The sequence below is a fragment of the Aedes albopictus genome, chromosome 1, assembly GCF_035046485.1.
Source record: "Aedes albopictus strain Foshan chromosome 1, AalbF5, whole genome shotgun sequence".
Classification (NCBI taxonomy): Eukaryota; Metazoa; Arthropoda; class Insecta; order Diptera; family Culicidae; genus Aedes; species Aedes albopictus.
This window is the reverse complement of record NC_085136.1, coordinates 272,830,350-272,849,692: the sequence shown is the minus strand read 5'-3', so window position 1 is coordinate 272,849,692 and position 19,343 is coordinate 272,830,350. Positions and strand designations below refer to the sequence as shown.

Genomic DNA, 19,343 nt, shown 5'->3' with positions numbered 1-19,343 from the left:
GAAATGTTTCATGAAATTACGAATGAAATAATCAAAGTTTGGCATGATGATCACGACGTTTAATCAGAATAAACTTTAATAAGCAGTTTACGCTGTTAAGTGAATCCCCCTACTGTATTTTACAAGCATAGTAGCACCGCACAGCGGCGTAACTGCATACCAAACACCGCCTGTGAAAAAATCATTTTACATAAACTGCATTTTCAAAACTATAACTGAGTTTGTTATAATATTCATATAAAGATAATCAGAATGAATTTATTTGTATTATAACTGACCTTGTTATAATTTTGATATAATTAAATCAAGTTTTCAAATAATTTTTGTCAAAAATATCTAAATATAACAAACGGTGATATATCTATCAACCGTTGATATAATTTTGTTACATTTTTGTTATGCCTTTCTGATCGGGTATGTGGCCGTAAGTTCCACCACTGCAACCAGCTATAATTTATGAAGCCAATTCGAAATGTTCCTGGTTTGGAAATAAAAAACACGACGAAGAAAACCTTTTATTGGTTCACCTGGAGATATATGGAAACTTAGTGGAGCTAGGGCTGAAAAAAATAATAATAAATAAATAAATAAAAATTAAAGAATAACAAAAATTAAAAGAGTTTTTTGTTTGATATTTGAACTTTAGTCTCATGAGTGAGAGTTACACTCTTACTCTCACTCTGGTTTAGCAAGTTGGAGCATGATTTATCTAGCAGTTCTAACAATCTTCATTTTTTTTATTTCAAAACTTTGTGAATCGGCGAAGAAAAAAAAAAAGAAACAAAAATATATGAATAATTATAAAAGTGTTCCAGTGAGACTTTAACACTTCTCTTCTGTGTGAGATTCATACTGTAACTCTCACATATTTTTCAATGAGTTGGAAAACGATTTAATTTGCTGTTGTCCATACAGGTTCAAGTCAGTTAAAGTTTTTTTTTCTGTTATGGGAGAATCACAAACTGTTTTTTTCAAAAATCTGATTTTTATTATTGCACCATAACAACCCATGTAACAATTTGATGCTGTACAAACGTTTCTCCAACTAGTTTAAATCAGCCTTCATTTGAACAATTGCTGAGTACAAGAGGTATAATCCTTTATTCAGCTCCTAAACATCTTATTTTGGTGATTTTATTCAACCTTTAGGTGATTTGAGGTTTATTGGAAGGCTGATTTAAGGCTTAATATGCACCTAATCAGTAATCAATTATATATATTAATTGTGTAAAAATAAAATAAAAACACTTTTGTGAGCCTATTTTCACCATTAGCTGCGTCTATTTCCAGAAGAAATGTTTGGGAATGTTTAAATTGATCTGTGGAAAAACTGAGAATTGAACTCGGACCTCCAGATTTATAGTCATTCACCTTAGCACCTGCACCACACACAATTGTACACATATCCTCGAAAACAAGAGCATTACTTGTTGTGTCTGAATAGTCGAGAACATAAGTTGAACTAAGTCTGTTTTGAGGCTGAAGAAGCGATGTGGACTTCACGAAAACCATGCATGGGTCAGCTGTCATCAATTATTTGAGTAAAGGTTGAACAACAGATGATAAATAATGTATTGCTGATTAAAGAGGTAGAACAAGCCATACTTCAGACCAATATTTAGCTGTCATTGTGTTCAGCCATTGACACCATTAACCAGCTATTGTTCAGCTTACACTCTCACTGTTTAGCATTCATTGTTACTTGGGAAGCCCTTTCGTTTACAACTAGGTTTCAGGTAGCAACGTGATAGATCTTTTGATACATTCAAAAATGGCCAGCAAACGTGAAAGCATGAAGCTTTTTAGGGATCTAGAAATAAACATTCAAACGGGGAAAATAGGAACCATTCTACCAGTAGTGGGTTGTACCCATTGTACTGAATGCACCGTTGCAGTGGTAGTACACTGTGACCCCACGCTGTGCGTGGCATACACAATTCCCTCCCATGTTATGGTATCATTTTCCGAGACAAACATTTTGATTCAATTTGTTGACAAGCTGGTCGCCGTGTATTTAACCTTGTCGTCGCTTCCCCTGTGGCCGCTGCACCACCACCACCTCCCCGATGAAAATATGTATAGCTCGTTACATTGTTATTTCCAGTTCATACACGGTACCATTCAATCATTTCATCGACTTTGTTTGCCATTATTCCATTGAACTTGTTATGCAATATTGTGTGCGGGGTCCAATGCTTACGCTGATTGTAAATATAATCAGTAGAGAAGTGGTAACAAAACAGATTGATTGGAATGTTTGAATTCATTAAAGGAGCGTGCCAATTTTTCAACTTAACTTATTAACGTTGAATCTATCTGCTTCACAAAAAAATTACTCTACCCGAGAGGAATCATGACCAGATTCCAAGAGCTATCCTGACCATCTTCTCTGAAATCCCAGAGGGATGTTCTCTGGAATCCCAGAAGGATGCTCTCCGGAATCCCAAAGGGATTCTATCTGGAATCCTAGAGGGATTCTCTCTGGAATCCCAGAGGGATTCGTTCCGGAATCCCAGAGGGACTCGTTCTGGAATCCCAGAGGGATTCGTTCCGGAATCCCAGAGGGATTCGTTCCGGAATCCCAGAGGGATTCATTCCGGAATCCCAGAGGGATTCGTTCCGGAATCCCAGAGGGATTCGTTCCGGAATCCCAGAGGGATTCGTTCCGGAATCCCAGAGGGATTCGTTCCGGAATCCCAGAGGGATTCGTTCCGGAATCCCAGAGGGATTCGTTCCGGAATCCCAGAGGGATTCGTTCCGGAATCCCAGAGGGATTCGTTCCGGAATCCCAGAGGGATTCGTTCCGGAATCCCAGAGGGATTCGTTCCGGAATCCCAGAGGGATTAGTTCCGGAATCCCAGAGGGATTCGTTCCGGAATCCCAGAGGGATTCGTTCCGGAATCCCAGAGGGATTCGTTCCGGAATCCCAGAGGGATTCGTTCCGGAATCCCAGAGGGATTCGTTCCGGAATCCCAGAGGGATTCGTTCCGGAATCCCAGAGGGATTCGTTCCGGAATCCCAGAGGGATTCGTTCCGGAATCCCAGAGGGATTCGTTCCGGAATCCCAGAGGGATTCGTTCCGGAATCCCAGAGGGATTCGTTCCGGAATCCCAGAGGGATTCGTTCCGGAATCCCAGAGGGATTCGTTCCGGAATCCCAGAGGGATTCGTTCCGGAATCCCAGAGGGATTCGTTCCGGAATCCCAGAGGGATTCGTTCCGGAATCCCAGAGGGATTCGTTCCGGAATCCCAGAGGGATTCGTTCCGGAATCCCAGAGGGATTCGTTCCGGAATCCCAGAGGGATTCGTTCCGGAATCCCAGAGGGATTCGTTCCGGAATCCCAGAGGGATTCGTTCCGGAATCCCAGAGGGATTCGTTCCGGAATCCCAGAGGGATTCGTTCCGGAATCCCAGAGGGATTCGTTCCGGAATCCCAGAGGGATTCGTTCCGGAATCCCAGAGGGATTCGTTCCGGAATCCCAGAGGGATTCGTTCCGGAATCCCAGAGGGATTCGTTCCGGAATCCCAGAGGGATTCGTTCCGGAATCCCAGAGGGATTCGTTCCGGAATCCCAGAGGGATTCGTTCCGGAATCCCAGAGGGATTCGTTCCGGAATCCCAGAGGGATTCGTTCCGGAATCCCAGAGGGATTCGTTCCGGAATCCCAGAGGGATTCGTTCCGGAATCCCAGAGGGATTCGTTCCGGAATCCCAGAGGGATTCGTTCCGGAATCCCAGAGGGATTCGTTCCGGAATCCCAGAGGGATTCGTTCCGGAATCCCAGAGGGATTCGTTCCGGAATCCCAGAGGGATTCGTTCCGGAATCCCAGAAGGATTCGTTCCGGAATCCCAGAGGGATTCGTTCCGGAATCCCAGAGGGATTCGTTCCGGAATCCCAGAGGGATTCGTTCCGGAATCCCAGAGGGATTCGTTCCGGAATCCCAGAGGGATTCGTTCCGGAATCCCAGAGGGATTCGTTCCGGAATCCCAGAGGGATTCGTTCCGGAATCCCAGAGGGATTCGTTCCGGAATCCCAGAGGGATTCGTTCCGGAATCCCAGAGGGATTCGTTCCGGAATCCCAGAGGGATTCGTTCCGGAATCCCAGAGGGATTCGTTCCGGAATCCCAGAGGGATTCGTTCCGGAATCCCAGAGGGATTCGTTCCGGAATCCCAGAGGGATTCGTTCCGGAATCCCAGAGGGATTCGTTCCGGAATCCCAGAGGGATTCGTTCCGGAATCCCAGAGGGATTCGTTCCGGAATCCCAGAGGGATTCGTTCCGGAATCCCAGAGGGATTCGTTCCGGAATCCCAGAGGGATTCGTTCCGGAATCCCAGAGGGATTCGTTCCGGAATCCCAGAGGGATTCGTTCCGGAATCCCAGAGGGATTCGTTCCGGAATCCCAGAGGGATTCGTTCCGGAATCCCAGAGGGATTCGTTCCGGAATCCCAGAGGGATTCGTTCCGGAATCCCAGAGGGATTCGTTCCGGAATCCCAGAGGGATTCGTTCCGGAATCCCAGAGGGATTCGTTCCGGAATCCCAGAGGGATTCGTTCCGGAATCCCAGAGGGATTCGTTCCGGAATCCCAGAGGGATTCGTTCCGGAATCCCAGAGGGATTCGTTCCGGAATCCCAGAGGGATTCGTTCCGGAATCCCAGAGGGATTCGTTCCGGAATCCCAGAGGGATTCGTTCCGGAATCCCAGAGGGATTCGTTCCGGAATCCCAGAGGGATTCGTTCCGGAATCCCAGAGGGATTCGTTCCGGAATCCCAGAGGGATTCGTTCCGGAATCCCAGAGGGATTCGTTCCGGAATCCCAGAGGGATTCGTTCCGGAATCCCAGAGGGATTCGTTCCGGAATCCCAGAGGGATTCGTTCCGGAATCCCAGAGGGATTCGTTCCGGAATCCCAGAGGGATTCGTTCCGGAATCCCAGAGGGATTCGTTCCGGAATCCCAGAGGGATTCGTTCCGGAATCCCAGAGGGATTCGTTCCGGAATCCCAGAGGGATTCGTTCCGGAATCCCAGAGGGATTCGTTCCGGAATCCCAGAGGGATTCGTTCCGGAATCCCAGAGGGATTCGTTCCGGAATCCCAGAGGGATTCGTTCCGGAATCCCAGAGGGATTCGTTCCGGAATCCCAGAGGGATTCGTTCCGGAATCCCAGAGGGATTCGTTCCGGAATCCCAGAGGGATTCGTTCCGGAATCCCAGAGGGATTCGTTCCGGAATCCCAGAGGGATTCGTTCCGGAATCCCAGAGGGATTCGTTCCGGAATCCCAGAGGGATTCGTTCCGGAATCCCAGAGGGATTCGTTCCGGAATCCCAGAGGGATTCGTTCCGGAATCCCAGAGGGATTCGTTCCGGAATCCCAGAGGGATTCGTTCCGGAATCCCAGAGGGATTCGTTCCGGAATCCCAGAGGGATTCGTTCCGGAATCCCAGAGGGATTCGTTCCGGAATCCCAGAGGGATTCGTTCCGGAATCCCAGAGGGATTCGTTCCGGAATCCCAGAGGGATTCGTTCCGGAATCCCAGAGGGATTCGTTCCGGAATCCCAGAGGGATTCGTTCCGGAATCCCAGAGGGATTCGTTCCGGAATCCCAGAGGGATTCGTTCCGGAATCCCAGAGGGATTCGTTCCGGAATCCCAGAGGGATTCGTTCCGGAATCCCAGAGGGATTCGTTCCGGAATCCCAGAGGGATTCGTTCCGGAATCCCAGAGGGATTCGTTCCGGAATCCCAGAGGGATTCGTTCCGGAATCCCAGAGGGATTCGTTCCGGAATCCCAGAGGGATTCGTTCCGGAATCCCAGAGGGATTCGTTCCGGAATCCCAGAGGGATTCGTTCCGGAATCCCAGAGGGATTCGTTCCGGAATCCCAGAGGGATTCGTTCCGGAATCCCAGAGGGATTCGTTCCGGAATCCCAGAGGGATTCGTTCCGGAATCCCAGAGGGATTCGTTCCGGAATACCAGAGGGATTCGTTCCGGAATACCAGAGGGATTCGTTCCGGAATCCCAGAGGGATTCGTTCCGGAATCCCAGAGAGATTCTTCTCAGAATCTCAGGGGAATTCTTCTCAGAATCTTTCGGAAATCCAGGTAGATTATTTCCAGTATCCCAGAATGATGCTTCCTGGGATTGTCACAGGGTTTCTCCATGAGAATCTTAAAAGAAAAATCTCTGAGATTTCCAGAACTGAGCCTTCCTTAGGCCTGGCAATACAATGATATTTTGTTACTAGAGAAGTGTTTCTAGAATCCGAAGTAGTTTTTTTCTTTCAGATTCTTTTGAAGATGCTTACTGATATCCTGCAGAGTTTTTTTCCCAGAATTCGAGAAGAGATTTTACCACAATCTCAGATAAATTGTTCCGAGATCAGTAAACATGACACTCAATGTTAACAAGTCCATATCCATACTCTTCAATAAACTATTTTTACTGTATGTAAAATAATTGTTCCTAGTTTTTCACCGAAAATTCTTCTGATCTAACATTCATCCTCTTACATCGACAATCGACATAGCTCGTCTAGCTCCCTTCCTTTTATCCCACAAAACATTTCACCGGCAACGACCATCCCTCATGAAAGTAAATCGAATTCAAATTAATTTCGAATTTGATTGATTCTCCTTCCTGGCACAATTCTCGTATTGCTTTCTTTCCGTCGTCCTATGTCCTGGCATTCTATGTCGCAAAACTGGTCGCCATCGTCATCATCGTCGTCATCGTCATCATCCACAGATACAGGTATCTTAACCTGCACCGACGACAATGATGAGCTTTTTATTGAGTTTAAAAGTTTTTTGCTGGATTTGGACCAACCGGCTTGCTTGCTTGCAGGTAAGGCACGACGAGACGGGACGATGCGACACGCGATCATCCCGATTCGGAAAGTTGTTTTCCGTTCATTTCGTTCTTCTGTTTCTGACGGACGGGGGAAGCAATGGGGTCTGAAAGGGGTGGAATCTGAGTGATGGATGCAGAGGGAATGTTCGGAAAAGTTCAATTGGCTTAAAATGAATCATGCTAGGTTATGGAAGGTAAAGATAAACTTGAAGGAAAAAAAAACAATTGAATGACTTTATGTCAAGATATTTAAACTTAGTACGAAGACCCTTCGAACTTATGCAAAAGGAATGCATGAAGACCGACTACTTCACAGAACAGATCAGAACAGTTGTTAACTGAGCTCGTTTTAGAAAATTGAGAAGAAACAGGATTTGATCTCATCTCAAATAAAAGCTTTGAAAGATATTACTTCTGAGATTCTTCAGCAATTATTACATGGCGACCATGACAAAATGTCCGTAGTTGGTACTTCTCCCATTTCTCAAGATCAGCAGCATCTACACAAGGAACCAAAGACTGCTTGGGACTGACTAACAAGCATCTTCAGTGCAGGTAAGTGCTGATGATCTTTGTAGAAGAGACGAGAATGTCACATCCGGTGGACAAGGGCGGAACAAATGATGATTCAATCGCTCGTCCACTGAAGACCGTATAAACCGTTTTGGTCAACGTCTGAGAATTGATCAAAAGATGCAATTACCATGTAGGAGATTAGAGACCAACATGTGCGGATCTTCAGCAATCAGAATCACTCCCAATGAACATACCTTTTTTGTTACATAGCGACCGTGACAAAAAAAATATATAAAAAAAAACGAAGTAATATATCTAAATCCTCTGTTTTTTTTTGTGTGAATTTTATCACAAAAAATCATAGGATTTAAGAATATTTGCGATGGCGATTCATACAAGTGTCTGGTTGAGTTATCCAATGATGGTTATATATCCAGTATCCACCGATTCTGTTACATGGCGACCATGACATAAAATAAAAAAATAAAAAATCGTCAAAATATAGAAATGAGAAATTATACAAAAAAAATGAATGCATAACACTCAGAATGAATGGATATACTGAGTCCAAATTAGTACAAGTTCCTGATAGTGGAATCCAATGATGATTATCTTTCAGTAGCCACAAAGTATGTTACATGGCGACCGTAACAAAAAATAAATAAAATGAAAATTAAAAAAAACGCCGTGGCTAAATATTGAAATTAAAACAAAATATGGTCATTTAACTTTCCAATTTCGCAGTACTTATTCGTACATGTATTCGACTGTGTTATCAAATGATGATTACCTAACCAACAACCACCAATGAATGCACACAAAACTCTGAACTAGATGTTCCAGTTCTTTCCCATTTGCATTTAGTTTTGCATCATCGTGACAACACACTCTCGAATGGTAAACTAAACAAGTGTCACCAACATGCAAAATTAGTTGTTAGAGCGCGTGACACGATGCCCGGTATCACACGAGTGCACATTTTTCTGCCTGTTATGTTTTTTGGAGTAGTATCACAAATTTTCCAGCACTAGCAACCTAAACCCGGTTGACGGTTCATGGACAGACAGCCATGAGACCACAGTTTCATCGCAGACCGCACAAAAAAACTCATGTTTTGTTTCATTTTTTATTGTCCAACCGAGCCTAGCACCCCGGCTCACAGTTGAGTGGTAAATAATTTAATTTATTTATTATTGGTGGTGCAGTTGCGGCTGAATGGTGGTGATGGACGGCGGCGACAACGATGGCGATGACCTGGTCAACCACATCCCATCCTCCACGGTTCATCAGACGTTGCGGCGTCATCAAACAATGGTTATCACGTTGTACCATACACACACGTTCCGGAACATGTGTTATTGGAATGAGTGGAGGCTCAGAATATATGTTTCTTTGTTTTTTTTTCTCACGCTCAGGGATATTTGTTTGATGACGGAACCATCCAGAAACGGGTAGTTTGGGCTTTAAAAACAAAATAAATTGGAAGCTTCAAGCATCACACTGATCGTCAAAGATCAAAACAAAGTATTGGTCAAAATTGTTATGGAACTTTTCTCCGGAATCCCCGAGGGATTCTTTCCGGAATCCCAGAGGGATTCTCTCCGGAATCCCAGAGGGATTCTCTCCGGAATCCCAGAGGGATTCTCTCCGGAATCCCAGAGGGGTTCTCTCCGGAATCCCAGAGGGATTCTCTCCGGAATCCCAGAGGGATTCGTTCCGGAATCCCAGAGGGATTCTCTCCGGAATCCCAGAGGGGTTCTCTCCGGAATCCCAGAGGGATTCTCTCCAGAATCCCAGAGGGATTGTCTCCGGAATCCCAGAGGGATTCTCTCCGGAATCCCAGAGGTATTCTCTCCGGAATCACAGAGGGATTCTCTCCGGAATCCCAGAGGGATTCTCTCCGGAATCCCAGAGGGATTCTCTCCGGAATCCCAGAGGGATTCTCTCCGGAATCCCAGAGGGATTCTCTCCGGAATCCCAGAGGGATTCTCTCCGGAATCCCAGAGGGATTCTCTCCGGAATCCCAGAGGGATTCTCTCCGGAATCCCAGAGGGATTCTCTCCGGAATCCCAGAGGGATTCTCTCCGGAATCCCAGAGGGATTCTCTCCGGAATCCCAGAGGGATTCTCGCCGGAATCCCAGAGGGATTCTCTCCGGAATCCCAGAGGGATTCTCTCCGGAATCCCAGAGGGATTCTCTCCGGAATCCCAGAGGGATTCTCTCCGGAATCCCAGAGGGATTCTCTCCGGAATCCCAGAGGGATTCTCTCCGGAATCCCAGAGGGTTTCTCTCCGGAATCCCAGAGGGATTCTCTCCGGAATCCCAGTGGGATTCTCTCCGGAATCCCAGAGGGATTCGTTCCGGAATCCCAGAGGCATTCTCTCCGGAATCCCAGAGGGATTCTCTCCGGAATCCCAGAGGGATTCTCTCCGGAATCCCCGAGGGATTCTCTCCGGAATCCCCGAGGGATTCTCTCCGGAATCCCCGAGGGATTCTCTCCGGAATCCCCGAGGGATTCTCTCCGGAATCCCCGAGGGATTCTCTCCGGAATCCCCGAGGGATTCTCTCCGGAATCCCCGAGGGATTCTCTCCGGAATCCCCGAGGGATTCTCTCCGGAATCCCCGAGGGATTCTCTCCGGAATCCCCGAGGGATTCTCTCCGGAATCCCCGAGGAATTCTCTCCGGAATCCCAGAGGGATTCTCTCCGGAATCCCAGAGGCAGTCTTGTTAGAGATCATAGTCATTCGAACCTTTTCGTCGATATTCGGCTTCCTTTGACTCCGACATTCGCAACACACGCAATTAAACTACCGTACTAAACAAAAATGTCAAACGAATGCACTTCACCACGATTGCGTCTTCAGGAGACGGTTCGGTTTTTGTTATTCCTGTCCTCTTCGATAATGAGAACTGTGTTTGCCATATGCGTGTCGTATTCAATGCAACATGCAAGAATAAACAAATATTAACATTCATAATCGAAATTGGTTGAAAATCTATGCGAAAAGCTAGAATTCGACAAATGTCATCGTGTCATACGACATTGATTTGACTCTTTCTTATGTTTATTGATCTTCGTTCTACCGCTCGTGTTGTGTATAAGAGGTAACGGTAGCGCACGAATGTAACAAAGCAATCTGACACACGACTGCGGCAACGAAATGAAGGTAGTGAAAAGTGTCGAATGTTTACAAGACTGCCCAGAGGGATTCTCTCCGGAATCCCAGAGGGATTCTCTCCGGAATCCTAAAGGAATTTTCTTTGGAATATCAGAGGAATCCTGACCGGGATTCTATGAGGAATCGATTCGGGATTCCATAAGAAATCTTCCCGTTATTCCACGAGGAGTGCTGCTCAGTTTTTTTTCAGAAATTTCCCAAATAATCTCCTTCAGTCTTAAACACTTGCAAAACTTGCCGCATTATCTCTCGCAATGGCTAAGTTTCAATTTTTTAAATTCCAACTTCTCGGCAAACACTTCATCACTTTAGCAGCCTGCTTCATTGCTGTCATATATTTTAATTATGACACTGCACTCCTGCTTCTCACAAGGAAAATTCCCATCCGGGTCCACCTATTTCCACTCCGTTGCACCCCTTGTGATGCGACGACGTTGAGCGCCGGGGACACCGAGTGCACTTGGTAAGTGTCATCACTTTTCTCTCGCGCTCAACATTCTACACCTACATGCTAGTCAGGTGGCGGCGGTGAGTTTTTTTGTTTCAAACCCAAACGAGGAAGAAACATTCCACCACCGGCACAAGATGGTTCAAGTCCATTTAACTAGTGGAACCGAATAACAACAAACGGGGGTGTGTGAGAGCTAGGAAAAATGCAACTTTGACCGATTGACTCTGCGAAAAGGTGAGAGGGACGGACGACTAGAAGATAACTTGGGCTTAAGTTTGGACGTGGACAAGTACCTGCCTGCCTGCTGTTCCAACTTTGTTCTTTAATTACGACAAGTGCTGTTCGGGTCGGGTGGATGTTCTGTTTCTCCGGGTTTGTCTTCGAAGAATTCATATTCACATATTTTGGGGGGTTGGCAAGTGCTTTGTAAAGTTGTTTAACTTAGTTCACTCCAGAGTTCCAGTGTGTTGGAGTTGGGCGAAAGTAAGTTTTGGGATGCTTGTTTAAGAATTGCAGTTTTGAACTCTTGTGTGAAGTGTTTTCTGGAAGTTTCTGAAGGGGTGTAATAATTATCTTGTAGAATCATCGTACCATCTACATGAGATACGCTGGTAAAGAAAGCTTACTGTTAACAACCACACCAAGTTTGACGAAGGCTTTGTATTTGGGTGTCGATATAGAGACAGAAAGTGATAGATAATTATTTTTTTTTATTGAACCTTAAGAAGCTTTTTAACAGTAGCTTCCCATGTGGGGAACAGATGCTTTGGAAGCTTCTCCACAGAAGCTTTGGAAGCTTCTCCACAAAAACTTTGGAAGCTTCTCCACAGAAGCTTTGACAGCTTCTCCATAGATGCTTTGGAAGCTTCTCCACAGAAGCTTTGGAAGCTTCTCCACAGAAGCTTTGGAAGCTTCTTCACAGAATCTTTGGAAGCTTCTTCACAGAAGCTTTGGAAGCTTCTCCACAGAAGCTTTGGAAGCTTCTCCACAGAAGCTTTGGAAGCTTCTCCACAGAAGCTTTGGAAGCTTCTCCACAGAAGCTTTGGAAGCTTCTCCACAGAAGCTTTGGAAGCTTCTCCACAGAAGCTTTGGAAGCTTCTCCACAGAAGCTTTGGAAGCTTCTCCACAGAAGCTTTGGAAGCTTCTCCACAGAAGCATTGGAAGCTTCTCCACAGAAGCATTGGAAGCTTCTCCACAGAAGCTTTGGAAGCTTCTCCACAGAAGCTTTGGAAGCTTCTCCACAGAAGCTATGGAAGCTTCTCCACGGAAACTTTTTAAGGACAATGTATTTGGAGTACATAGCTCAAAATTTCTATAGCACCGTTTTTTAAAACCGTTGAACGGATTTGGATGAAAATGCATCACGCTAATTGCTCAGTGGTTGTCAATAGCGTGATGCATTTTAATCCAAATCCGTTCAACGGTTCTAAAAAACGGTGCTCTAGAAATTTTGACTAATGTACTCCAAATACCTTGTCCTTAAGCTTCTCCACAGAAGCTCTAGAATCTCCTTCACAGAAGCTTTGGCAGCTTCTCCACAGAAGCTTTGGAAATTCATCACAGAAGCTTTGGAAGTTCTCCACAGAAGCATTGGTATCTCTTTCACAGAAGCTTTGGCAGCTTCTCCACAGATGCTTTGGAAGCTTCTCCAAAGAAACGTTGGAAGGTTCTCCACAGAAGATTGGCAACTTCTCCACAGAAGCTTTGGAAGCTTCTCCACAGAAGCATTGGTAACTTCTCCACAGAAGCTTTGGAAGCTTCTCCACAGAAGATTTGGAAGCTTCTCCACAGAAGCATTGGAAACTTCTCCACAGAAACTTTGGAAGCTTCTCCACAAAAGCATTGGTAGCTTTTGCACAGAAGCTTTGGAAGCTTTGAAAGCTTCTCCACAGAAGCTTTGAAAGGTTCTCCACAGGAGCATTGGAAACTTCTTCACATAAGCTCTGGAAGCTTCTCCAGAGAATCATTGGTAGCTTCTCCACAAAAGCATTGGAAGCTTCTCCACAGAAGCATTTGAAGCTTCTCCACAAAAGCTTTGGAAGGTTCTCCACAGAAGCATTGGCAACTTCTTCACAGAAGCATTGGAAGCTTCTCCACAGAAGATTTTTAACAGAAGCTTTGAAAGCTTGTTTACAGAAGCTTTGGAAGCTTCTCCACTGAAGCTTTGGAAACTTCTCCACAGATACTTTGGAAGCTTCTCCACAAAAGCATTGGTAGCTTTTCCAGAGAAGCTTTGGAAGCTTTGAAAGCTACTCTACAGAAGCTTTGGGAGGTTCTCCACAGTAGCATTGGAAACTTCTTCACATAAGCTCTGAAAGCTTCTCCACAAAACCATTGGTAGCTTCTCCACAGCATTGGAAGCTTCTCCACAGAAGTTTTGGAAGCTTCTCCACAGAAGCTTTGGAAGATTCTCCACAGAAGCATTGGAAACTTCTGCACAGAATGTTTGAAAGCTTCTCCACTGAATCCTGGAATCATGAGTTTCAGTTCAAGCACCTTTTAGTGTTTTAATGTGGTTTTAAAGTCTCAATTGAAACTTGAAAGCTATTTTAGAGCCTCGATAAAACATGGTCATTGAGTTGTGGGTCATGAAGCACTTTTTCAATAGACTTTCGTAAATAACAGGATAAAAATATACCATACTATTACTTATGAGATTGATTTCTTAATAATGCTCCTAAGATAGCCTTATCAAAGTCTATTTCGACTTTCGCATTTGAATTTGCATTAAATCTTGCTCCAAACATTTTACTTATCGTGTTATCAGTCTCTTACGTTAATATTTTCCCACTTTCTCATTTCAGATTCATCTTTCGTAATTCAATGTGAGTATCTACCATGAAAATAATCTGAAACTTCATTACTGGTTCAACAGTTCATCCTCACCAATCTCAAGCGTCATACCACGTGTCTCTCGAAAAAATAACATAATCTCATCCAATATCAATTTGGCCTCGCCTTGATCCCTGGCGAGCTTCATCCTGACTCCCACAACGAGAAAATAAGAGTCTCCACTCATTCCGCAATTTTCCGGCCGAAAATCTCCCACGTCCCTATCTAGATGATACCAACAACGCCAACAACGTCGACGACGATGCATCAGCAGAAAAACTCAAAATCGAATTAGCTATTGAATGAAACTCCCAACTACCACCACCACCACCTTGGAGCGACATGTTTCGGTTGAAACTTTGTGCTCCCATACCATCGTGGCAGTTCATGAGCTGCTGCTGCCATTTCGACGCAAAAGGAGTGCTCAAAAAAAAAACCGGAAACGAACGGATTCCTTAAAAATTTCTAAAGCAGAACCGCATCGTATGTTGCATTTTGTTCCTCTCAAACTAACGGAAATTCAATTGCCAGGAACGCAACTTGTGATAGCTGGGATAATTTGATTTCTGCTTCAGAATGTGTGTTCCATTTTGTTTGGGGATGCTTCCGGAGAGAATTAATTTCATCGAAGAACTTGTACTGGAGTTGATATCGGTAGCAAGATATCTGTACGGAAATTTCCTTGATACCAGTTTTGAATGCTACTCTACAGCCGTTTTTCTCCGCAGAAACTCTGGAAGCTTCTCCACAAAAGCTTTGAAAGCTTTTATGAAAAACTCGGGAAGTTTCTCCATAGAAGCTTTGAGAGCTTCTACGAAAAAGCTTTGGAAATTTCTTCTTAAAAGCTTTGCAAGCTTCACCATAGAAGCTTTAGAAGCTTCGTAAAAGCTTTGGAGGCTTCTCCGCAAAAGCTTTGGAAGCTTCTCCAAAGAAGCTTTGGAAGCTTTTCCACAAAAGCTTCAGAAGCATTTTCACAGAAGCTTTGGAAGCTTTTCCACAGAAGCTTTAAAAGCTACTAGCTTTAGAAATTTTTGCACAGAAGCATTAGAAGCTTCACCAAAGAAGCTTTAGAATCTTCTTCACATTAGCTTTAGAAGCATTTCCAAAGAAGCTTTCGAAGCTTTCGGAATTTCTCCACAGAAGTTTTTGAAGTTTTTCCACAGAAGTTTTGGAAGCATCTCCGAAAAAACTTTGGAAGCTTGTCCACAAAAGGTTTGTAAGCTTTTGCGCACAAGCTTTGGTAGCTTCTTCACAGAAGCTTTGGAAATTGCCTCAGAAACTTTGGAAGCTCTTGCTCTGAAAACTTCTCCACATAAGCCTTGGAAGTTCGCAATGCCGGAGGAATCCTGATCGGATTCCGGGAGGAATCATGATCGGATTCCGGGAGGAATCCTGACCGGATTCCGGGAGGAATCCTGACCGAATTCCGGGAGGAATCCTGACCGGATTCCGGGAGGAATCCTGACCGAATTCCGGGAGGAATCCTGACCGGATTCCGGGAGGAATCCTGACCGAATTCCGGGAGGAATCCTGACCGGATTCCGGGAGGAATCCTGACCGGATTCCGGGAGGAATCCTGACCGGATTCCCGGACGGAATACTGACTTTATTCCCGGACGAAATCCTGGCCAGATTCCGGGAGGAATCCTGACCGGATTCCCGGAGGAATCCTGACAGAATTCCAGGGGGAATCCTGACAGAATTCCAGGGGGAATCCTGACCGGATCCCAGGAGGAATCCTGACCGGATTCCAGGAGGAATCCTGACCGGATTCCAGGAGGAATCCTGACCGGATTCCAGGAGGAATCCTGACCGGATTCCGGGAGGAATCCTGACCGGTTTCCGGGAGGAATCCTGACCGGATTCCGGGAGGAATCCTGACCGGATTCCGGGAGGAATCCTGACCGGATTGCGGGAGGAATCCTGATCGGATTCCGGGAGGAATCCTGACCGGATTCCGGGAGGAATCCTGACCGGATTCCGGGAGGAATCCTGACCGGATTCCGGGAGGAATCCTGACCGGATTCCGGGAGGAATCCTGACCGGATTCCGGGAGGAATCCTGACCGGATTCCGGGAGGAATCCTGACCGGATTCCGGGAGGAATCCTGACCGGATTCCGGGAGGAATCCTGACCGGATTCCGGGAGGAATCCTGACCGGATTCCGGGAGGAATCCTGACCGGATTCCGGGAGGAATCCTGACCGGATTCCGGGAGGAATCCTGACCGGATTCCGGGAGGAATCCTGACCGGATTCCGGGAGGAATCCTGACCGGATTCCGGGAGGAATCCTGACCGGATTCCGGGAGGAATCCTGACCGGATTCCGGGAGGAATCCTGACCGGATTCCGGGAGGAATCCTGACCGGATTCCGGGAGGAATCCTGACCGGATTCCGGGAGGAATCCTGACCGGATTCCGGGAGGAATCCTGACCGGATTCCGGGAGGAATCCTGACCGGATTCCGGGAGGAATCCTGACCGGATTCCGGGAGGAATCCTGACCGGATTCCGGGAGGAATCCTGACCGGATTCCGGGAGGAATCCTGACCGGATTCCGGGAGGAATCCTGCCCGGATTCCGGGAGGAATCCTGACCGGATTCCGGGAGGAATCCTGACCGGATTCCGGGAGGAATCCTGACCGGATTCCGGGAGGAATCCTGACCGGATTCCGGGAGGAATCCTGACCGGATTCCGGGAGGAATCCTGACCGGATTCCGGGAGGAATCCTGACCGGATTCCGGGAGGAATCCTGACCGGATTCCGGGAGGAATCCTGACCGGATTCCAGGAGGAATCCTGACCGGATTCCGGGAGGAATCCTGACCGGATTCCGGGAGGAATCCTGACCGGATTCCGGGAGGAATCCTGACCGGATTCCGGGAGGAATCCTGACCGGATTCCGGGAGGAATCCTGACCGGATTCCGGGAGGAATCTTGACCGGATTCCTGGAGGAATCCTCACCGGATTCCTGGAGGAATCCTCACCGGATTCCTGGAGGAATCCTCACCGGATTCCTGGAGGAATCCTCACCGGATTCCTGGAGGAATCCTCACCGGATTCCTGGAGGAATCCTCACCGGATTCCTGGAGGAATCCTCACCGGATTCCTGGAGGAATCCTCACCGGATTCCTGGAGGAATCCTCACCGGATTCCTGGAGGAATCCTGACCGGATTCCTGGAGAAATCCTGACCGGATTCCCGGAGGAATCCTGACCGGATTCCCGTGAGGAATCCTGACCGGATTCCCGTGAGGAATCCTGACCGGATTCCCGTGAGGAATCCTGACCGGATTCCCGTGAGGAATCCTGACCGGATTCCCGTGAGGAATCCTGACCGGATTCCCGTGAGGAATCCTGACCGGATTCCCGTGAGGAATCCTGACCGGATTCCCGTGAGGAATCCTGACCGGATTCCCGTGAGGAATCCTGACCGGATTCCCGTGAGGAATCCTGACCGGATTCCCGTGAGGAATCCTGACCGGATTCCCGTGAGGAATCCTGACCGGATTCCCGTGAGGAATCCTGACCGGATTCCCGTGAGGAATCCTGACCGGATTCCCGTGAGGAATCCTGACCGGATTCCCGTGAGGAATCCTGACCGGATTCCCGTGAGGAATCCTGACCGGATTCCCGTGAGGAATCCTGACCGGATTCCCGTGAGGAATCCTGACCGGATTCCCGTGAGGAATCCTGACCGGATTCCCGTGAGGAATCCTGACCGGATTCCCGTGAGGAATCCTGACCGGATTCCCGTGAGGAATCCTGACCGGATTCCCGTGAGGAATCCTGACCGGATTCCCGTGAGGAATCCTGACCGGATTCCCGTGAGGAATCCTGACCGGATTCCCGTGAGGAATCCTGACCGGATTCCCGTGAGGAATCCTGACCGGATTCCCGTGAGGAATCCTGACCGGATTCCCGTGAGGAATCCTGACCGGATTCCCGTGAGGAATCCTGACCGGATTCCCGTGAGGAATCCTGACCGGATTCCCGTGAGGAATCCTGACCGGATTCCCGTGAGGAATCCTGACCGGATTCCCGTGAGGAATCCTGACCGGATTCCCGTGAGGAATCCTGTCCGGATTCCCGGACGGAATCCTGACCGGATTCCGGGAGGAATCCTGACCGGATTCCTGGAGGAATCCTGACCGGATTCCTGGGGGAATCCTGACCGGATTCCTGGAGGAATCCTGACCGGATTCCCGGACGGAATCCTGACCGGATTCCCGGACGGAATCCTGACCGGATTCCCGGACGGAATCCTGACCGGATTCCCGGACGGAATCCTGACCGGATTCCCGGACGGAATCCTGACCGGATTCCCGGACGGAATCCTGACCGGATTCCCGGACGGAATCCTGACCGGATTCCCGGACGGAATCCTGACCGGATTCCCGGACGGAATCCTGACCGGATTCCCGGACGGAATCCTGACCGGATTCCCGGACGGAATCCTGACCGGATTCCCGGACGGAATCCTGACCGGATTCCCGGACGGAATCCTGACCGGATTCCCGGACGGAATCCTGACCGGATTCCCGGACGGAATCCTGACCGGATTCCCGGACGGAATCCTGACCGGATTCCCGGACGGAATCCTGACCGGATTCCCGGACGGAATCCTGACCGGATTCCCGGACGGAATCCTGACCGGATTCCCGGACGGAATCCTGACCGGATTCCCGGACGGAATCCTGACCGGATTCCCGGACGGAATCCTGACCGGATTCCCGGACGGAATCCTGACCGGATTCCCGGACGGAATCCTGACCGGATTCCCGGACGGAATCCTGACCGGATTCCCGGACGGAATCCTGACCGGATTCCCGGACGGAATCCTGACCGGATTCCCGGACGGAATCCTGACCGGATTCCCGGACGGAATCCTGACCGGATTCCCGGACGGAATCCTGACCGGATTCCCGGACGGAATCCTGACCGGATTCCCGGACGGAATCCTGACCGGATTCCCGGACGGAATCCTGACCGGATTCCCGGACGGAATCCTGACCGGATTCCCGGACGGAATCCTGACCGGATTCCCGGACGGAATCCTGACCGGATTCCCGGACGGAATCCTGACCGGATTCCCGGACGGAATCCTGACCGGATTCCCGGACGGAATCCTGACCGGATTCCCGGACGGAATCCTGACCGGATTCCCGGACGGAATCCTGACCGGATTCCCGGACGGAATCCTGACCGGATTCCCGGACGGAATCCTGACCGGATTCCCGGACGGAATCCTGACCGGATTCCCGGACGGAATCCTGACCGGATTCCCGGACGGAATCCTGACCGGATTCCCGGACGGAATCCTGACCGGATTCCCGGACGGAATCCTGACCGGATTCCCGGACGGAATCCTGACCGGATTCCCGGACGGAATCCTGACCGGATTCCCGGACGAAATCCTAACCGGACCTCTGGGACAGAGGAGGCAGACAAGAAACAGAGAAAACAGAGAAGAGAGGGAAGTCGGAGAAGACAAAGAAGAGGAAGAAGACAGTGAAAACAAAGGCAA

The 19,343-nt window shown here is 47.9% G+C and overlaps 1 protein-coding gene across 3 annotated transcripts in view; it reads left to right on the top strand.

Annotated features, from left to right (window-relative positions):
• The window catches only part of LOC109400937 (cadherin-87A), a 1,070,191-nt gene that overhangs the window by 551,722 nt on the left and 499,126 nt on the right, over positions 1 to 19,343 (top strand). For all 3 annotated transcript variants that reach the window (XM_062846776.1, XM_062846777.1, XM_062846778.1), the window contains one exon: positions 13,791 to 13,811. The gene's annotated coding sequence lies outside the window, so the exon portion shown is untranslated. The remainder of the gene's footprint in view (positions 1 to 13,790; positions 13,812 to 19,343) is intronic.